This window comes from Haemaphysalis longicornis, unplaced genomic scaffold (genome assembly GCF_048455015.1).
Source record: "Haemaphysalis longicornis isolate Haplotype H1 unplaced genomic scaffold, Haemaphysalis longicornis Haplotype H1 scaffold_1, whole genome shotgun sequence".
Classification (NCBI taxonomy): domain Eukaryota; kingdom Metazoa; phylum Arthropoda; class Arachnida; order Ixodida; family Ixodidae; genus Haemaphysalis; species Haemaphysalis longicornis.
The window spans coordinates 350125192-350146411 of NW_027526203.1; the positions used below are offsets into that span (position 1 = coordinate 350125192).

The following is a 21220-nucleotide window of genomic DNA, read 5'->3' on the forward strand; positions in this document are numbered from 1 at the left end:
TGTCACTAAAGTTCCGTCCAGAGGAAACACAACTGGTGTTGAGAGCAATCTTTTTTTTTTTTTTTACCGAACCTGCCAAATCGCTTCCGCTCACTGACTAGCCAGAATCACTGTTTCTTATTCATCATTATTAATAATCACAGATGATCGGACTAACTCTAGCTCAATCCGAACGGATCTCCAAGCCGCTACCCGCCGCCCGCTTCACAATATTTCAGTGAGAGCAGTCGGTATGATCTTTACCCAACCGGCCAAACCGCTACCACTCACTGAGACTAGCCTGAGTCACGAGCTCTTAATTAATCACTGGTAATAATTACAGGATATCGAGTGTAACTAGCGATGGCTACGTCGGCCTTGGCTCTGTTGAGTACAAAATTTAGACCGACTTGGCGCGAAGTTAGCTGTTACAAAACGCTGGCACAACCACGCAAAAAAAAAAAAAGAAGCATGTCCCGGTGGAATCGGAACCCGGTACGATTGCGCCATTATCCGAGGCGCAACGCCTACACCAAATACGAATACTCAAGATGGCGTCTAATCAGCCGGTTTTGCTTTCGTCAGGACGGAACTGTACAAATTTCATGCCGGTTCCGTCTGGACGGAACGCTAAGCTCTCAGTTTTATTCCGTCTGGACGGAACTTTAGCACTTGTATATCGTTCCGTCTGGACGGAACGCTAGCCACAGCCTATCAGTTATGGCGACCGCGAGGTGAACGACTGATTTGATTGATTGCAGGGTTTAACGCGCCGACGCAACGCAGGCGATGAGGCGCACCGTAGCGGAGGGCTCCGGATTAATTTTGACCACCTGGGGATCTTTAACGTGCGCCGAAATCTCGTACACACGGGCGTTCTTGCGTTTCGCCTCCACCAGAAAAGCGGCCGCCGCGGCCGGGAATCGAACCCGCGACCTCGTGCTCAGCAGCGTGACGCCTTAGCCACTGAGCCACCGCGGCGGGTCGCGCGGTGAACGAATGGTCTGCCCGTCGATTGGAAAGAGGGAGTATTGTTGCAGTCAGACGAGCTTGTACCTGCTCTGCTTGTGTGGTCTAAGGATGAAAGGTGGAGCGACAGCCTCTGCGGCCATTCCACTTTTCTGTGGCTGCGGAAGCTCAGTCGGTGGCGTTCAGCAAAAGCCGCCGCGAAGCTTCTCATGGAGCAGCGTCCATGCGCCACATGCAGCGATTATCGGCGAGCAGAAACGGGAGCGACGAACTCGTCCCGCAGAGGAACAAATTCGTCGGCTCACTCAGTTTACGCCTGCTACAAAACGCGGCCTCAGAATCTCGCCCATACTATAGCATTCGCTAGCAGCAATTCCAATACTGGCCGGTTTAAAAAGTCATTTCAAATCAAAGAAAGCTTTGTTGACGCGAAATAGGGACAGTAAAAAAACTTTTCGTGTCGAACTTTGCTGCTGTTTTGTAAAGGGGTCCTTGACCATGTCCCAGGAACGCCAGACCAAACCCGCGCAGTGGTTAGGTAGCGTGGGAGCATTTGGCATCAATGCCACTATTTCGCAACTTCACAATCGTGCTCCGAAGTTTGTAATGCTTCGTATCAGAGCAAGTTTCAAACACCATCGCTTTTTCGTTGTGCTCCTAGAGTCATGGCGTAGGTTCCTAAAATCCCGAGGAACCACCCCATACGACGCTTCGTGTTCTACTGTACCATCTTCGGTGTTGCCATACCTTTTTGAACAGCCTTGAAGCGCGGTGTGGCGGTGTATTTGATCGTCATCACCGCGGTAACCACGTTTCTCATTATTATGTTGTATATGGTATGTGGTATCATGTCTGTGGTATCAAGTAGTATGCGGTATTAGTATGTGGTATTCTGAGCTTGTACAATATAGACTGGACAACAACATGGTGTGCACCCCTCCCCCCTGCATACCCGTCGTTTCGACCCCTGATATCCGTACAATGTCGACTCAAGTAGCGGAGAAGTCCCTCTGCAGGTTTGGCCAAGAGATCCGACGCATGTATTCGTTCAGTTATGGGGAAAGTGCTTCCCCATTAGTAACGGTTAATTTGTGTTATTTTGGATAACATGGGTACGAGCGAGGTAATTAGTATTAGTATATTTACACCAGCCTCCCTTGCACAAGCGCTAGGAGCATGCCCGGAAGAGAGGATCGTCTGCGCTCGCCAAAATGCAGCTGTGTCACGCGAAACAGGCGTCGTTTCGAAACTGCACCTAAAGGCGTCTCCATAACGCAGTAAGCTCAGTGAAATTTTAAATCCTCGCAGATTCCTTCTCGCCGCAAGGTACGATGCCATATGGTTTGAAGCCACCGCATTAAACCTGTAAGTCAACTATTTTTGTCAACCCTATGCACCACTACTCTTTGAGTTCCCCAGTTGGCGGTGGCCGCTGAGCAGAGTTTCGGTCCCTCTCCCGCCGGCGGGGAAAACTGAAAAGAGCCAATACGGAAACGAGCGAGCGTTATCTGAATATTGATGCGACGTGTGCGGCCGTTCGTGTTTATGAGCTCCTGCAGCAACGAATGCGTTCTTTTTCGCTCACTCGCCCGCCTGCTTGCTTGCTTGGCCTAGCGCGCCCGGTAACCACAGGAAGCTTGCTTACGCATAAACATTTTGGCGCGACGCCCAAAGCTGCAGCAGTCGGTCACAAGAAATCTGTGCGCGTACTTTGAAGTCCAGCGCAGTGTTACGTTCTCGCACAGTGGCACACACCCGCACAAGTTCATTGGAGAACGCTTCTTACATCGGATAAGGCACTTCCCAACACAAAACAAGCATATAATAACAGAAGGCATTTATGCCGAGTCTGACGAACACATCTTAAAAAAAAAATCAATCAAAGTCAATTTTTGAACACCTAATGACGCAAATTACCTAAGTTCAGCATACTTGCGCTCCTAGAACTAATATGTATGCATCATACCGTCCCATAATTTTTGTATCGCTAAAGCTCCAAATCGAAGATACCAGATGTGTGCACCCTTATTGTATTCTATCTAAGTACCATGTTTTCAGCCTCGAAAAGCCTGTAGCTGTATATATAGCACCCAACCAATTTTCAAACTTTCGTGCACGCGTGCGTACATTGCACAAAAAGGTCCATATCTTGAATATGCGCGCATGGCATATGACTGCGCGGTAGTCGACTAGAAATGTATATAATTTTATTACCACGCGCTTTGAAGGCCGCCCGGTCTGCTCGCTTCTTACTTGCAACAGACTTGCCCGGTCGGAAGGTTAATCTTTGCGTTTCATGGACTCCACGACTTCAAAAGGAAACGGTAAAAATTGAGTTATTGTGATGGTATAATTTTCAGTATCATGAATGGTCCCGGGAGACGTTAGGGTAGGTAACACCACGGATGATAATCTGTTTAATCGACCGAAGGTAAAGATAATTACCATCATAATGGACCATGGTAATTACTTGTTCCAGTTCAGGAGGCGAAGCCCGACTCAGATGCGTAGAACTACCATTATGTGGATCGAAAAGGAGTAGCTCTGCTCCAAGCCACACTTGCACTTGTCAGTGGTGTACAGCATGAGAAATATATATATATATATATATATATATATATATATATATATATATATATATATATATATATATATATATATATATATATATATATATATATACAGTAGAATATGTCGATAAACGGAACAGTAGCCTGTAAATTGGTTGCTTTTGTATTCACATAACGCAAAAGAACTCTCGGTAATCGGATCTAAAATTTTTGCGTCACCGTTTAAACGGAACCGAAAATGGAATCTCTTGTGAAACCCATTAGCATGACAATCAGCTTTTTACGGTTCCGGCTGTTTCGTTTTTGTTTATTTTTCTTCCCCTGTGTTTTTTTAGCCTCGTTGGCCTCGTAAGCCTCGTCTCGTTAATGGTCAGCCGTGATAGCGCAACGAATGCAACATCGCAGTTCTTGTTCCAGACATTTGGTCTCGATTCAAGACGCCGAGGATACAGGGCTCAGCTCCTGCCACCTCGTTCGTGCCATCGTGGTGCTATTCGTGCTCCATTACCGCGTTGCCGTCTTCGAAATTCGGTGGCTCGTAAACACCCGTGAAGTTGAGGCCTCTAGCCTCCGTGAACATGCAGTTGCAAGGACTCAAAAAAAAATTGACGCATTTTGTAGCGCACAGCGACTCATTGTTGCCAAATCAACCTCGTGAATGCTGTGCCTAAACCTCTTGTAGTTTTCTTGCTTTCTGAAAAACTACCAGCTACATTCACCTTCTAGTGCTTAGGAGTTCTATGAAATGGTATTAAGGGTGTGTGCCCACAAAAATATGCACTTTCATATCTATCTCAGTAAACGGAACTCCTGTTAAACGGAACTAATTTTTTCATTTTTTCGGTCCCTTGAAGTTCCGTTTGCGTGAATATATATATATATATATATATATATATATATATATATATATATATATATATATATATATATATATATATCGCGAATCAGAAAATGGGAAATGAGGGGCTCGGTGAAATAAGACAGAAAACAAGGGTTGGCAGTCAAGAAAACCTCGGAAAGCAAAGGGGAGGTTGTGGTGGGTCATAGAAACAGATGAAGAATTTTTGAGTCAGAAAGAAAGTGGTGAAAAAATGCCCGCCGGGTGGGATCCGAACCCACGACCTCCAGAGTACCGGTCTGGTGCGATAACCACTACGCTACCGGCGGGGCTGCTTCCCCTCCACTTTCTCGGGTATTTATGTTAAGGTTTTTTTTTGTTTTCCTGCACTATATATATATATATATATATATATATATATATATATATATATATATATATATATATATATATATATATATATATATATATATATATATATATATATATATAGCAAACCATAAAATGGGAAATGAGGGGCTCGGTGAATTAAGACAGAATAAGGGTTGGCAGTCAAGAAATCCTCGGAAAGCAAAGGGGGGAATGCGGTAGGTCATAGAAACAGATGAATTTTTTCTACCGGTCTCAAAAAAAATTCCCCCCTTTGCTTTCCGAGGTTTTCTTGGCTGCCGACCCTTATTCTGTCATATATATATATATATATATATATATATATATATATATATATATATATATATATATATATATATATATATATATATAGAGAGAGAGAGAGAGAGAGAGAGAGAGAGAGAGAGATAATTACCATCTTTTTTCACGACAGTCGATCCCCTGACTGCTTTTACTGGCGTTGGTAATCGCGCACATGCTACTTACTGTACACCTCACACACCGATTCCAGCGACTACCGCTGACCCCCAAGTGTTCTAACTGCGGGTACTGCGGGGACTACCCCAGCACCTATCATACTCTCTGGATGCGCACACAGAACTCCAAACTTCCCCCCATACCCAATCTTACCCCCACTTCGTGGAAAAGGAGGCTGGCCAACCCTAGCGAGGACGTGCAAAGTGCACTCATAGAACGCGCACAGATGGCCCTGTCGACTATCCCGGCAGCTCCGGACTAGGGGATCCTTGTGGGAATAAAGTTACTTTCTTCTTAGACCGTTACGTCACCTGCTGAGCACTGCTCCTGGCTCAGTTGACACCGCTGTTTATGCATTCACAGAAACGGCAACCGGGCGCGTCCAAACTGCACCCCAGGGCGCGAGATTATGACCGCCCTCGCATAGAGTAAAAATTCTACTTTTTTGAGGTAGTAACCAACAGAACTCGTTTCCGTTCTAAACAGGCTTAGCACCCCACCCACCCCCTCTACCCGCACTCCAGAACAATCCCCCCAATTTTATTCGGATATAAAATTACCGGACCTTGACGTAATAATAATGTTCCTGCTGCAATTATCCCATTTCCTAAGCTCCACCAACACTCTAAAATATCCCATCCCCGTTCGCCACCTGCGCCATAACACTCCGAAATATGACTCACCACTGCAACCAGCGGTCCACGTTTAGCGAAGGGGCGTTGTACGATACCACAAAGGAAACGTCATCTGCTGAGGGACAACATTACGCAATACCAGCATGGGGTTTTGCACTACGGTATGTCCCGGCGAAGATAACATGTTCTGTCTAATCTTCGAACGTGCTCGACTTTCGCTAAATTTGTACCGTTGACGGCAATGCTTCGTCATTCTGGAGCGTGGTTGCGGAGCAGACCTGCGGTGACTTAATGAAGCGTTGCACGGTCAGCGCGCAAGCTACGTGCAGGTGAATGTTTCTCCTCCAACTCTGAACAGCGGGGAAAACTGAGCGAATGTCGAGTTCATCGCAAGATTACAGTACAAAAAAAGGGTATATACGCACTGAAACTTCGCGCAATGCAAACAGCATGCTCGTATTGCGTTATGTAGCAGCGCAGACTGCCAAACGTGCCGACGCATTAAGCGGGGCGCGTCAGTACTCCGCTGTTTAAATATGTTTGACTGCCAAATGTGATCGTCGATATTGGGCGCTCATCGCCTCTATAGCGTGCGCACGCGACGGCAGGGACAGCCCGACCACGCGCCCACGCCAGTTACCAATTATGCACCCGAGAAAGAGGTCGACCCAAGTGCGGACTTGGCCCAGTCTTATGGGTGGGAAAACATTCGCCGCACACGCACTGGCACGTCGCAGAGCCCAGTGACGAATGGGACGTGGAGACGAAGCGCGGATAAGCATCGGCCAGCGGGCGGCTGCCAATGGCGGCGCGCTGCCTCGGGCGCAGAACAATTACTAGCGAGAAGCTGCAGCAGCGATGATATCTCGGCCGCAGATACCAGCAGCCGCGAGCTCAGAGGCCGTTTCCTTGAAGAAGGCGACTTCAGCAATAATGCGAGTGGCAACAGGCGCGAGGCCGGCCCGCTTTCCGTGTTCGCCCCGCGAAGGACGGGCAATCAATTTATACCGCGGGGAAGCGTTCAACTGGGTATAGCCCGATCTGGCGGATTATCGCCCCGCTCCATTATGCCCAGCGGGCATGTGTGCTCTATGAAAAACAAAATTAAAAAGCACGACATTAGCGAAAAGGAGCGCGTGCGCGAGAAAAACAACGTGCCGAGCCCCTTTTGAGGGACTCCGTCCGCGGGAAGCTGCTACAGTTATCGCTTATCTGAAACTGCGAATATACTCCGGTCGACATACATGAACAATTGCCTTATAACTTGTTTCCGCGAAACTCCTACCTTCTTCTCGTGTATGAGGACTTTCTCCTTCTTGCCGTCGCACTGCATATCTACCTGTGGATAGCACAATGAGAGCGCTGCTGCGCCACCAAGGTACGCTGCAGGTTTTGAGTCGTTTAATATATGATAAACTCCTCTCTCTCCCCCACTTCGTACAGGACCTCGCCGAACAGATAAGTCTTCTGTCTAAGGATATGCCTCCTATCGCAGCGTCAGCTTCCAAGGGGCTGCACTGGTGGTGTATGGCGTTCGCGATCTTCGCATCCATCAGTGCGTATCATTTGTTGAAACATACATACATACATACATACATACATACATACATACATACATACATACATACATACATAAATACATGCATACATACATACATACATGCATACATACATACATACATACATACATACATACATACATACATACATACATACATACATACATACATACAATCACTGAGTAGGACGCATCCGCCGGGGGGATCGGGTCACTGGGCGGCGCGTAATCAAATACATGGCACCAATCAATCAATTACAACGAAGAACAATTACAATCCATAAATTAATAAATTCAAATCAATAAACCCTCCAGCTAACGCTGAGATTCGCAGCACCACTGTCCGCTCGTCTCTTAAATATGTTTATTTTTCTCGCGTGTTTTGAAGAAGCCGTGCGATGTAGGCATATCTCTTCGGTTGTCTTTTCTTGTGGACTTCACACATTTGGGCTGTGCGCACGAGACAATAGCGCTCCAGCTCGGTGTGGTTTATTCGCTGCCTTCCGTTCTGAACATAGTCGTACCTGGAAGCTGCCGACAGTCCTCAACGTGTACATGCGCATACAATGAAGTAAAACGATGAGAAATGTTTAAGGCGGCTTCTTTTATTTTTGTTTCATTTCCGCTTCGAAATTAAAAATTTCGCCCCGGAAAATGTTAAGTATCGTCCGCTCAAAACAACACACATACACACACGCACATACAAAAATCCAAGAGTTGACTAAATGCCAACACGCGATCAGTTTGGTTAAAGTGGAACACAATCAAGAGTGTTCCTTTGTTTCTCGCATCGGCGTCTCGATTTCGGTGCCTCGGTCCGCCGACACCGCAGATTGGGATCTGCTGGAAACGTCATTTTCTGCGCGGCTGAGGGCGAGCTACAACAGCTGCGTATAAATCTCCAACTGAACTCCTCATCCCCGCCGCTGCAGGTGCCAAGGACAGCCACCCCAGTGCGACCAATACAGAGCAAACAATCCACGCATCTCAATAGCAATTCAGAAACCGTGCAACGTTTCTGGTTCCGGAGGTTGTAGGTTTGCTGGAGGCGAAGGGCCCGCGCGTACCACATTTTGGAGCACACAAGGTACCCCAGGTGGTATAAATTAGTATGTATAGCCCTCCATTGCAGCGCACTGCATGACCAGCTGTGGGCTTCGGTGGGTGAAGCCCCAGTTCGAACCTTGAACTTAATGTTTACACTATTTTTAAAGAAGGCCGCTGCAATTGAACTGTACAGCAAGATAAAGGAAGCCCCTCCATTTTTTGCAACTCATGAAGAATAAATTGCACAAGCAACGTATTTAGATATGCCTAAGAATTATATAACAGTTACTTTGAAGGAGCTTATGTCTGACGTCCATTAGGCCTAACACGCGATGCACACAAAAGTGATTCCGCAAGAAGGCATCGCGCTTTTGAAGAGTTTATAATTCAACTAACTTCAGCGCACAAGCTGATGAGCACCTATTAATCGTATAAAGTTTTTTGTTTTGTTTTGCACGGTAGCCATTTCTCCTTATTTTTTCATCATCAACCTCGTCATATAATCATCCTCAGCCCTCATATTTCACCTTTCGCCTCCCTGCCATCTCCATTCCTCCACCTCCTTTCACTCTTCCGATTCCCCTCTCCTCCCCTTTCCTATACCTTCTCCCACTGACTCCTCTCTTCCCGCCACCTCTCGCCTTACCTGTCTCCATGGCTTCGTTTATCACGATTCGCAAAAAGCAGACTAACAGGAGAGAGACGAACGAGCTCCAGTGCTGACCCCTTTCTTTCCGACACCCCTCTCACCTCACATTCTGTCTCCTCTCTTTCCCCTCCGCTACTCACTCTCTCCCTATTCCCGCTCCGTCCCATACCTTCCCCTCACATCCTCCACTTCCTCTCGCCCGGGCGAGAGGAAGTGTTTTGAAGTTCGGGATATGCTTGCGGGCGCAGGATATTTGCGAGGCGCTTGCGTTTGAGAAACATGGTCCGCGAACGCGTTGGCATCTTTAAAAGAAATACTATTGTTAGTGAGAGAGTGGTTCGGAGTGTAACAAGCTGCACGCCAGCTCACTAATTTGTTAGGTTTCTCTCTTTTTTTCTTTTTTTTTTTTCTGTAATGACGTGAAGCAGAGTCAGGCTCGTTCTTTCTTTTTGTGTGCGTGTGCAGTAAAGCTGAGTTGTTATTCAGCGCTTCCGTTTGTATTCCTTTTTTTTCTTCGTTTGTTCGTTAAGTTAAGGTGAGCGGTGGCGCCTTGGACTGAGGGCCTCTTCCGCTTACGAGTACGGAGTTCTTTTCCCTTGAAAAAACTGTGTTCACCTGCTTTAGATACAACGTAGATGCGCGTTTGCTCATTGCGGGATTCTCTGTATTACACATTGCAGTTCTACAGTTGTTTCGTAGACAGTTCACGGTATCCACAACGTAAGTTATGTATGCGAGGGATATTGATTTGTTTGATTACGAAGTTTAAGGCGCCGACGCTACACAGGCGATTAGGCGCGCAGTAGTGGAGGGCTCCGGATTGACCACCCGAGCCCGGTATCTTACACGTGCGCCGAAATCGCGAAAACATTGGCGTTTTCGCTTTTTGCCTCCACCAGACAAGCGGCCTCCGCAGCGGGGAATAGAACTCGCGTCCTTGGGCTCACCAGCACCACACCTTAGCTACTGAGCGACCGTGGCGGGGTATGCGAGGGATAACTGGAGTTCTGGCTACTCTATTGAAGTTCACGAGCGAACGACGATGAGGCCAAGCTTGCGTTCACTTGATTTGAAGTCTTGTTTTCAAAGTTGGCTGTATACAAAAATTTTATTGGTGTTTTTTCGACGTGTACTGGTTTACACCAAAGTTTTGATCTTTTTTTTCTGAGTATGTATAGGCGTATTTTCGTCAGTGGAATATTCTTGTAGCGTTTGGGTTTGTGAGATAAGAAGACATTTCTGCAAAACAGCGCTGAGTATCATGCCTCCCCAGAGGAACACTCTGAATAATCGTACTAGGATGTGATGCCACATGTGCCCTTTGTAAATGTAGCAGATGAAATCGCTTTTAAATCAACTCCCCTCCTTCCCCCCACGGAACACAACGTATCACAGCATTTTATGTTTGAAAAGAGGTAGGGGGAATGATGGCTTTTTTTTTCCCCCAAAACTGGGACCCGAGATGTGTGTAGCCCACCCCCCCCCCCCCCCCCACCCCCAGCCTTTCGGGTTTTTTTTTTTTTTTCCGGCCGAGATGTGCATGATCCGCTCCAACTTTTCCGGAATATTGACTTCGAATAACTCTACTGCCGCTATATCGCGCCAAAGCGGAAGCTTACAACTAGTAGTGCAGATTGCTCACCCATTATGTCAATGCGTGCTAAGGTATAAAGAAAAAAATCAGCTGCTACAGCAAGGAAACGATTCTGCAGGAGTAACGTGCCAGAAGAGATGAGCCACTAGAGTTTTGTCAATGTTTATTTCCTCCGTTGTTTTGTGCAAGCCATGCTGCGGCAGTATTTGAGGAAACGCATTCACAAATTGTCGAATATAATTGATTTCCCCACTTAGCCAGGTATAATTAATATTTTTGCAAAGACACTCCTGGTAAAGGCTACTGGATTACCCTAAGGAGTTTTATCATTAAGCGCGAACCATAAATCACGGACAAGAAAGAAGGACACCGGTATAATTTTCAACAATGTGTGTTCACCAACTAGCTCGACTCTCAATTTTACTTAAGTTTTATCAGTAGAAACTCTATTGAGTTCCAATTAAACGACGTCATTTGATAGTCTGTTGAGTTTTTTCTATTGGAACTTTGTTGACTTTTTATTGACCGCACTCAGTAGAAATATGAACGTAAAATAAAAGAGCATGAAAGTAACCAAGTAGTCTTATTATTATAGAATTCCGTAGATACAGTGGGCAGCGCCGAAAAAAACAGCCCTTCCAAGGTATATGTTTTAGCCCGATGAGTTTTGTCAATTCGTTCTCAAAATAGTTTCAATAGACTGGTGTCAATAGGCTTGGCGTTGCGTTTTCTAAATACAAATCCGTTTGACTTCTTACTGACACATCTCAATAGCCAATTGAGTTTGAATTAAGTTTCTACTGAGTCAATAAAAACTCAACAGGAACTGAATTGAAACTCAAAATCCATTTTTGTAAGAACTTCGAAAAATATGCCTGTCATTACAATATATTGAGCTGATAGCTGATGAAATAGTAGCGGTGGTTTGCAATTACATACTTTAATTTAATTACACCGAAGTCGAAAGATAGCCAAGTGACTTTCACTGCCGCCTAGCGAGAGAAAATTTGGAAAATAGTGCTAGCTGAACTAATTCAGAGCGATGATGTCGGATGGTTGTGTGACCACCCTGCAAGACAACTAAGGGTGTTTAAAATGCTTATACAGCTGTTTAGTATATGACTGAAAATGAATGCTGATGGTGCAGAAGACATATTACAATGACACTTAAATATCAAGAATGGTATACGCCTTTGCTCCTTATGTGCGTCGTTAATGGAAAAAGTGCAGTTTTACTTTTTCAGAGTTGTGACTTAGCGTGATCTGGCATCGCTTTATTTTCTATGTACTGAAGGAAAAACAGAGGCAGTTCATGACTTCCTGTTTCCAACAGTCTATACAGAGTCTATTTACTTCAATTAGAAGGAAAACCAGATGGGAATGTTTTACGGTTCTCGAATTAAGTATAATTAATTATAATGATTGCCTTCAAAAAGCACACTGCACCATTCCCTCTGTGATGCCACTCAGGTTAAGAAATGACTGTGAAGTGCTTAATGATAAGGTGTGCCCATTGTTACTTTCCATATGCGGCGGCCCAGAGACACGAGTTCCGTTTGCTTTTTAGCAGCAGCTATTTAGACTAGTTCGACACCAATTTAATTTTTATAGACTGGAGGAAAAAAAGAGGTAATTTATACATTCCTGTTTCCCACACTCTAGACGCTTTATTTCCTTTGGTCAATTCAAAGTAAAAGTCCACAGAAAGAAAACTCAGGAAACACACAGTAAACACAAAGGAAACACAAAGGAAAAGTTCATTTTCATAAGGGCTCGATATCCACATCGTTGCCCATTATCCTACCCGCCCTCTCCACTCCCCGTGCTGCTACACTACATGGCACATTTTCCAGGTGACACCAGCTGAAAAGAATTTGTTTGCGCTACGCAGGGAAGACGACCCTGTGCCTTGCGGCGAAGCACGCTTCTTCAGCAGCCCCCAGTTGATGAGGTAGCCTGCGTGCCGCAAAAGAGTACTCCGGCTTTTAAGTCTAGGTGGTGTGAGCTTTACCGCCTACCTCTCTTCGCCGGGTGATGTTATCCTTTCTTGGGTCACGTGACGTACCGATGAACCACGGATGACCCGTGATAGGTCACCAGTGGTCCACCGATGGGTCACTAATGCAGGAGACAGGGGTTACCCACGTAAATGTAAAATATTGAGCTGTTTCATGGTGCACAGACATTATGTAGACGCTGTTAAACCACAACGTTCCCCTGCATTCAGTTTGTAAAATACATCTTAACGGGCAGGTCACGTATGACTTAACAGGCAGGTCATCCGAAAGGAGCGAAGGACGGACCACAAGGTCAATTCGCGGCAAGCCATACAACGTGGCGGCGCAATATCTAGAGCGCACTAAAAGAAATCGAGATGCTGGTGCACGTATGTAAAAGAGAGGGAAATGGACCGCGCAAAGCTAACCGTTTCAAGGCTGTAGGAGCAAAGCAGATTCAGGTCCTGCGTAAGATATTCGTGAATACTCGGAGAGCAATTCAGAAGCCACTGGGACTGGGAGCTGTGCGAACACGGTGTTGGAAGCAACGCCGGAAAGGTTTTCGCGAGAAGAAAGAAAGTTGGAGACAATTTCAGGTAGTGTTACCACCAGATAAATCGTCTAGAAACAGATGAGGCTCAACGCACAGTCTTTGAGATCATTAGAGGAGGAGAAAGCAAACAGAAAGTCGAGGCGGGCGAGCAGTTTATGAGAATGAGCGAAATCAAGGAAGAAGATTTACTGCTTTAGACGTCGGCGCAAGAAACACACGACATCAGCCACGTTAAGAATATCAGATGTGCTCAAGACCTCGAAGAGAATTCGACACAAGTGTAAGGAGCACCTTGCAGGCTTGCTGTATGCGGGAAACGCAAGAAGGAATGTTGACGACGAGGTATACCCAAAGATCGAGAGAATCGCACAACAGGCAAAACTGCAGCTTCGACGAGGCGGGAAGCCACAATGAAGCCCTGGTGGAATCCTGGTGACAGAAAACAAAACGTTCGGTGGATATCACCACAATTGACGTCCTACAAATAGATGTAACACTCCTAGAAGAACATTGTGACATTGGCATAATAGAGTAGAATCTGAAACTGCAGCATGAACACGAGTGAGATATTATGAATTCCGTTTGCTTGTTTGTTTTTGCGCAGAAGGCATGTGCGGCTGCAGTGCATATAACACTGTGGAAAGTTAGTTCTGCAAGGAGCTCTGAAGCAAGAGCAAGAAAAGACGATCTCCAAAATCTATGACGGCGAGGTTGATCACAGTTCTACGTCCCTTTCGCATCAGGCATGGTGGTGAATGCCGATGCTTCGCCATGGGCATGCACTCTTAAAAAAAAGGTCGGCGCACTTACTAACAGAACACTAAACAGCTACTTGTCCCAGTATTGACTAGGTACTTAGTTGCTTTTACTAACTGGTCATGCATGACCTAGTAAAAAGCTACGCGTAACAATGTGGATCTGCTGAGTGCGCAGCGCGACATAGACACATTCATCACGCACATACCCCACGTGGACAATCAACAACTGAATGGAGCAAGAAAACCAACGGGATGCGCGAGGAGAGCGAGTATTACTTAGTTACCTTAGAAATGCATTTGCTCTTCCTGCTTTTATGTAGCTAGCAGCGGAAAGTCCCCTGAGAGAGTCGGTGGGCTTGTCGTAAAAATTAAATATTGTAGCGATAATTCTAGAATTATGCATTTTAATGTGAGCATATACAAGACAGCAGTGGATTAGCAAAAACTTTTTAATCGTGATTTGGTGTGGAAAAAGAGCTGTAGTTATTATGTTCATTAATTCATAGAATTTGTTACTCCAGTGAATGTTAGTATCAAACCAGCTGCAGTTACTAAGTGCACGGTCTAGACTAGTAACGGTTCCACACTTAGTGGTAGGACCTACCTACCGTTCTGGGGGGTAGTAAACTCCGTAAGGAGTTAGTCTATACAGCCGTTACTACCCTTTCACGAGCTTTTTTGTTAAGAGTTAGCTCATACAAGGCACTCAGAACAACAAACTGAAATTTCCAAATGAAGGCTTAATTAGCAATGAACTTCTTGCATCCGAGCCAAGGCTCCCCTGACGACAGCGGAATGCGAGGGAAATACAACCGGACGCGGGTGTGACAACACACAAGCAAGCGCATTCGTAGAATATTCGCAAGGCAAATCTCTCGCCGACATTGCATACACGAAGTGCCTGACAATGCACGGAAGTGTCCCAGTGCGTGGAACACCAGTTCTGCGCTATACGCTGCCGAGCTCCATTTTGACCGTAACTCAGCGCCGCAGGCGTGCTCGGCACCAGCAAGGAACATTGCGTGGCTAAGGAAGGCAGCGAAATGAGCGGCGGACGCCCCGAAGCCCAAGTCACCCAAGTGGCCTCATCTCGGTGGCACTCGACAGACACGGTGCGCCGTCGCTGAGGCCGTGCTTTCTTTTCTTTCTCTCGCCGCGTCGCGCCGCTGCTGGAGCGGCGGTCGTCACAGCGGCGGCGAGCGACGCTTATCGCGCCCGACGATCGGAGCGCAGCTCGCCGGTTCAGCGGCGGCGGCGTAGCGCGATATCCAACGGGGAGCAGCAGCAGGCACGTGGCCCGCTTTCCTCCGCACATTGTTGCTCGCTTATCGCGGACGGCAACCCAGAGAAGGGAGATAGGGCGAGAGGAAGGAGCGCTATCGCTCGCGCAGCCACCGCGCGTGTGCCGAGCAGGAAACGGCCCCGCCCGCGAGATGGCGGAGGCGATACGCGGCACTCCCCCGCCACCCCGAGTCAGCGCGGACTGACTGCCGTGGACGAATGCCGCCCACTTTCGCCCCTCGTTATACGTCCAAGCGCTTTCTCCGGAGCCCGGCTGTCATATCGTCTCCCTTTTTCCGGCATCCTGTTGACGACAGCCACCGTTCCGCTTCGACCGACCGCGGCTCAACACGCGGCTTGCGTAAAAGAACGCACTCAGAAAACTTCAATCGTCGCAAATTCCAAATTGTTCGCACCGAAGCACACGGCCGGCCACAGTTCGGGACTGGTAATCAATTTGCACCACCTAGGGATTTTTAACGTTGCTCAAAAGCCCAACGGACTTAAATCGTCTTCACTGCGCAACACAACGGTCTAGTGGGGCTAGACAATATCAGCGCAAGAGAAAGAGTGAGCAAAAACACCTCGAGGCATGAAAACTACACGATTTAGTTATTACAAACGCAGATTCAGTACTGAACCGCTTCCGAAATGGGAATCATAACCACGGCGCCACGAACCCACGATTCCGTTGCTCAAAAAAGATCGTGATTTGTGCAACATCCGCTTTACGCAACAGTCTGATTAGTTCCACGCTAGTCGAAAACGATACCGCCACTGCATAATGACAGGCTTCATGCTGTGGGCGACGACCCACTGCAGGCCCACATGCAACTGTGGGCGTTGCTTATTTATTTTGAAGGAATTGTTCTCGGCGTTACAAGTGAACATCCTCCGTTAGGAAAGGCGCGGATCGGCTGCAGAAGTTCGTTTCTGCAGCGCCAGCCAAGCTGGAGGAAAAGGGAAATTATTTCGATCATAAAACGTCAGTTTGAGCTTTCCTCGATGCCATAGTTTGACCGATAGAATACAGGATTGTAATGAACAGGAGCTATCAGCCTCTCAGAGTGTATTGGCAAGATGGGGACGGGAATGAAACTACGCCCGCTTATTGAACAAACACCGCGCGAACAAACTCCGCGGTTTGTTGAGACGTTGCGCCAACAGCGCGCGCGGATTTTCCCGCGTTTCCCGGCGGGTTTGTTGTCGACATGCCCTACAAAGCAAAGCTTACAGCTGATCCTATTGCTCCGACCAAGCCCCTATACGACTGCAGTCGAAGAAGTACCTATTGTCAGCAATCAAGTGAACGAGGTCAGCAAAAATTTGAACAGATGGGTCCCTGTTTTAGACATCAATGACGTCTTAAATTTCAGGGCATCGTCGCAACGTACCCAAACTACTGCAATCCCTGTGACCGGTACACTGAATGCGGAGCAGGTCGAGGACTGTCGTGCGATTTGGCTCGAAAATAGACACGCGCATACAGCGTAATCGGGAATGTCGGGTTGTCTGTGCCGTGCCGCTGCAGGAGAGATCATGAAATTGCACAGCTGCTTTGTGGGATGAGTTGTTCGTGTGCCTGTGGCGAATATTCAAAGGCCCCCGGCAACACTGCCCACAAACGCTTTCCCTTTTTCTTTCGCGCCTGGAAGCCCTCGGAAAGCTATGGTCATCGCCAGCACAGACCGGCAGTGTGCGGTGTCCTCGACATCGCAGATACCTCCTCTAGTTCCTGTTCCTTCTTTGTTGCGGTTTCCTGTAAAAGTGGCCATCGAATACGTCTACTGCTGCAACTGCAAGGAGGCCGGCCGACAGCCGCCGTATGGCTTGAGTGACGTCCCTCAAGCCAGCAAACAACGGCCGCACCGAGAAACAAACAAAATGATTTTGAGCGAGCTTCTAGTCAACTGGCAGACGCATATTTGCCCCCGGTGTTTCGTGGCCACCAAATCTCATTACCGCGTGTGCTTGTTGACTGCGTTCTAAAAACTGTTTCAGGTTTTCAAAAACCAGTTGAGAAAACTGTTGCAGGGTGTCTTTGAGTGTATAGCAAGTCTTCTTGGATTTAAGTCAGCAATGTTCAAAACGCCCGTGCGTCTGCTTCCCCGCAACGCACCTGAATGACCAGTCATTGCGATGAATCAACTCGACCACTATGAGCTGCGATTTGACACCACGCATTTGAAGCATGGCGTTTTTGATTGCGTAATGTCACAGCTCAGATGACAGCTCTATAAGTGAAATCGTAAGACAGGTATCTTTATCAACCGAGTTCGCACCTTCACACGCCTATAATAATATTTGTGAACCACCAGCCGACTTACACGGAACACCATTCCCTGCATCTATATCTTATGATATGTCCGGGGCATACGTATATAGGCGCAGCGATATTTAAGTTAGTTGCACTGTAGCGAAGCAGACCAACAGAATCTTTTCAGAGAAGCCGGATTCAGAATGCACTTGGTCACGCGCTGCCGTGCCAGGGTAACGTTTCTGATGACACTGAAGTGATTTCTGAATTCGACCCCAAGTGCTTCAATGACTGCGCAGGGTATATCTCATCACGGGCCTTCGAAGTAAACGACTATCCTGAAATAAACCCCTTCCCCCTCCCGAATACCCCGGGCAGAACCAAGATAATTTGATATGCTTATTAAATTCTTTCTCTCTGCATCTTCAGTCCTCCGTTTCTTTTTTCTTTTAAACATAGGCTTCTTAGGCAAGCTGCACATTTCTCCTTGCGGCTAGAAGGTCGCTATTACAAATGGAACTTGTGCGAAATGACGGAGAGCTCCGTATGGAACACGGGACAAAGCCGCTAACAGCATGCATTATCACGCTGATTCCAACGAGTTTTAAGGAAGCCCTCATTAATGACGTTAAACTTTTTATGCGCTAGCACGCACATTCTGTGTCTCTTCGGTCGCGAAACAAATCTTGCCTGTACATATGTGGTCCCGGATCAAATGGCCCCGGAACAAATGGTCCCAGAACTTATGGCCGGAAACAAATGATCTCAACTCCAAAATCAGGAAAAAAAAACGGTCCCACCAACTGCTGCACCCATGTATGAGCGCTTTTATGCGGGAGGAAGAGGGGCCGATGTGATCATTACATCAAATGTTTCGATGCTTGCAGCGCGGTTGAAGCGATGTTGGACCTCAGAAAATGTTGCAGGTCAAAAACTTATCTTTTTCTACGAAAATGAGCAACACTTAGCTATTATTACGCCTGTTCTTTTCCTACAAGGTTTAGGAGGCTGCTGGAGAACCCGTTTTGTTCATGTTGCCGTCGTGATGCAGGAGCGTTGAGGGCAGCAGGTGATACTGGTAGCTAGTCACCCCCCCCCCCCCCCCTAGCGACAATAAGTATTATTGTTCCGGACGATATTTGGCCACAGATATATGCCAGTTCATTTGCAGAAACACAAATATTGTGCCGCGTCTTCTCAATGGCTTTACATTGGTAAAAATTGTAAACATCGAACACGGTCACAGAGGTCATCGTTCAATGAAAAGCCGAAGCATGGTGCGAGTTGGTGCACAACCGCCGCCAGAATAGCCCCATCTCGAGGCCCCTTTAACACTTTAAGATCAAAACATGAAAGCGCGGGGAAGGGTAGCGGACTTGCAGACGTAGCATATTCCCCTTTGCTTCAGTTGTCCTTCATTGCCCTCTTTAGAAGAATTCCGTCATGGAGCTGGTTGTCGCGCCAGCCTGGCTGGACCAGCGACTCAGTTGATGTATGAGCGTCGCCCCTCAATCAGCTAGCCTGAAAACTGCCTGTCAACAACGTCTCTTGAACTCGCAGCGTCGCGCGGCAGGTGCACTATGCCTGGGATTAGTTGCCGCGACCGGAGATGCCTCCGACGGGGAAGGGAACGGCTCGCGTACGCACGCACCCGTGACTAACGTCTAGCCAATGTTACTAGAATAACTTGCGTCTAGCAGCATCGATGGGCCCGCCCATCCGTCCTTTTAAGCAGAAAGCAGGGTGGATAAGGGGAAGAATGGGAGAATAGCTGAGTCGAAAATAATTGCAAGTAGAAATACCTTTCAATGTTGTAGGCATTACAATGTGAAATATACTCGTGACTCATGGCCCGCGCCTGCATCGCGGTCTCCATCTTGAAACTCGTGAGGAGTGGAATTCCGCTCTTGCATCCCTCCTTGTATTATTCCTAACAAACGGGTGGAAAGCTGCTGTCGCGCAAGAGGGGCGAATGGTGTTTTTTTCCCCGTCCCATGCTGACAATGCGGAATAAAAACGGGATATCGTCATGGACATAATTTTTACCTTTATCTATACAGTCGTTGATTTGCTTGTACCCTAAAGAAGCATGTGTAGTAATGACACTAAAATTAACGGATGATTTACTGGCGATTTTTGAGAAAGCACGCACTACTACACTCCAGCAAGATACATCAAATTTAAACAGAGAGCTCGCGTGGAGTAGTATTATAGGGCAGTGTTGTATAGCCCGCTGAGCGGCCCAGGACCATAAGTTACGGGACCTAATGTTACGGGACTATTTGCTCCGGGATCATTTGTTCGGAGACCATTTTTCCCACACCGTGTCCTTTACCACAATAACTGTACTTCATTACAGGAGCACACTATTGCTACAGAAGGGCGTCGAATTGCACCAACCCTTGACGCCCTATGTTTCATACGTTCCACGTCGCCAATAAAGGTACTGCTCTCATCCAGACCGTGTGCGCAATATGTGTGTACTATGCTGCGGTCTCGCGCTCAGGCGGTACGTCGCCTACGCTGAGCGCCTCCAGCCGGACAGCGACAAAATCTGGCCCGCGGCCGCCGGGCGCATGCTTAGACTTTAGCGGCCGCGGAGGACAGGTGCGAACATAAAGAGGAACAAGCGTCACTCGGGTCCCCCTTATCTAGTGTGCCATCCATCTACCGGCAGCGCTGACATGCGCTTTTACACCGCTGCACACCTGTCCGTCTAATCAGAGGCGCTTTCATCACCTTCAACGCCTCGTGAGCGGGGCAGCGCTGACCCCAGTGCTGGGCGGCACGCGTGAGACGTTGCCGAGCGGGTGTTTCCAAGCCAGTACAAACGAGTCAGCTGACATCGACGCCCGGGGCTGCTGGCGGACCAGTTCCCTCACTCGCCACAAGCGACGGGAGAGAACAGCGCGGTGTCAGCTTGTTGCCCACGGGCATGCGGGATATCCGCGCCCCTGGCCATTGTTCTCAGCGCCTGAGACAATGAAGCCACGTTCAGCGACCAACAACAACAGCTTTAACCAGCACTGCAGCGGAGCCGCCAAATGAGAAGTACTGGGTGCGACACAAGAACGTTTCCGAAGTGCACACTGCAGGCGCACGCGTAGCGGCCAAGAACGTGCACTACCGTTACAGCTACGCGATCACTGGGGCTCCACGTCACGTTGCGTTGTGTGCTGCCTCAAAACGAGGCGTTACGACGATGGTAGCTTGCGCCAATCGCTCATCAGGCTACATTGCGACTTGACAAGGTATATCACTCAGAATCACCCCGGCAATAAGGAAGTGTGAGATGATGACACGATGCGGAGTCAGGCAAATGCTCGACGATCGGAACAGCTGCATGAGGTGAACACCGAAACGTTGAGTTGTCTTTCGGGGTTTATTTTTTTTTTTTTTTAGCGATACTTGGGTGTTTTTTGGAGTTTACAGCTTGTAAATGTTAAATTCCCCGAAATTCGGATTTTATTCCGCTCTATTTTAAACACAGCAGACTCGCGATAATTAAAGCTGGGATAGTTCAAATTTTCGGTTAATTCAGACAAACATCAAAATTTTCGTTGGCCCGCTCTGCTTTTGATGTATTTTAGAGCCGCTTAATGCAAACTGCTCGACTGCGTAAATTCGGTTATTTCTTACTTTTTGCTCTTCCTTGCAGGAAAATGACA

The 21220-nt window shown here is 47.4% G+C and overlaps 1 protein-coding gene and 1 non-coding gene across 2 annotated transcripts in view; both read right to left on the reverse strand.

Moving 5' to 3' along the window:
- Ush (Zinc finger protein ush) overlaps positions 1-21220 on the reverse strand; it is a 434049-nt gene that overhangs the window by 226985 nt on the left and 185844 nt on the right. The gene's annotated exons all lie outside the window — the stretch shown is intronic.
- Positions 4613-4685, reverse strand: Trnat-ggu (transfer RNA threonine (anticodon GGU)). The gene has a single exon. It is a non-coding gene; the product is annotated as a tRNA-Thr (tRNA).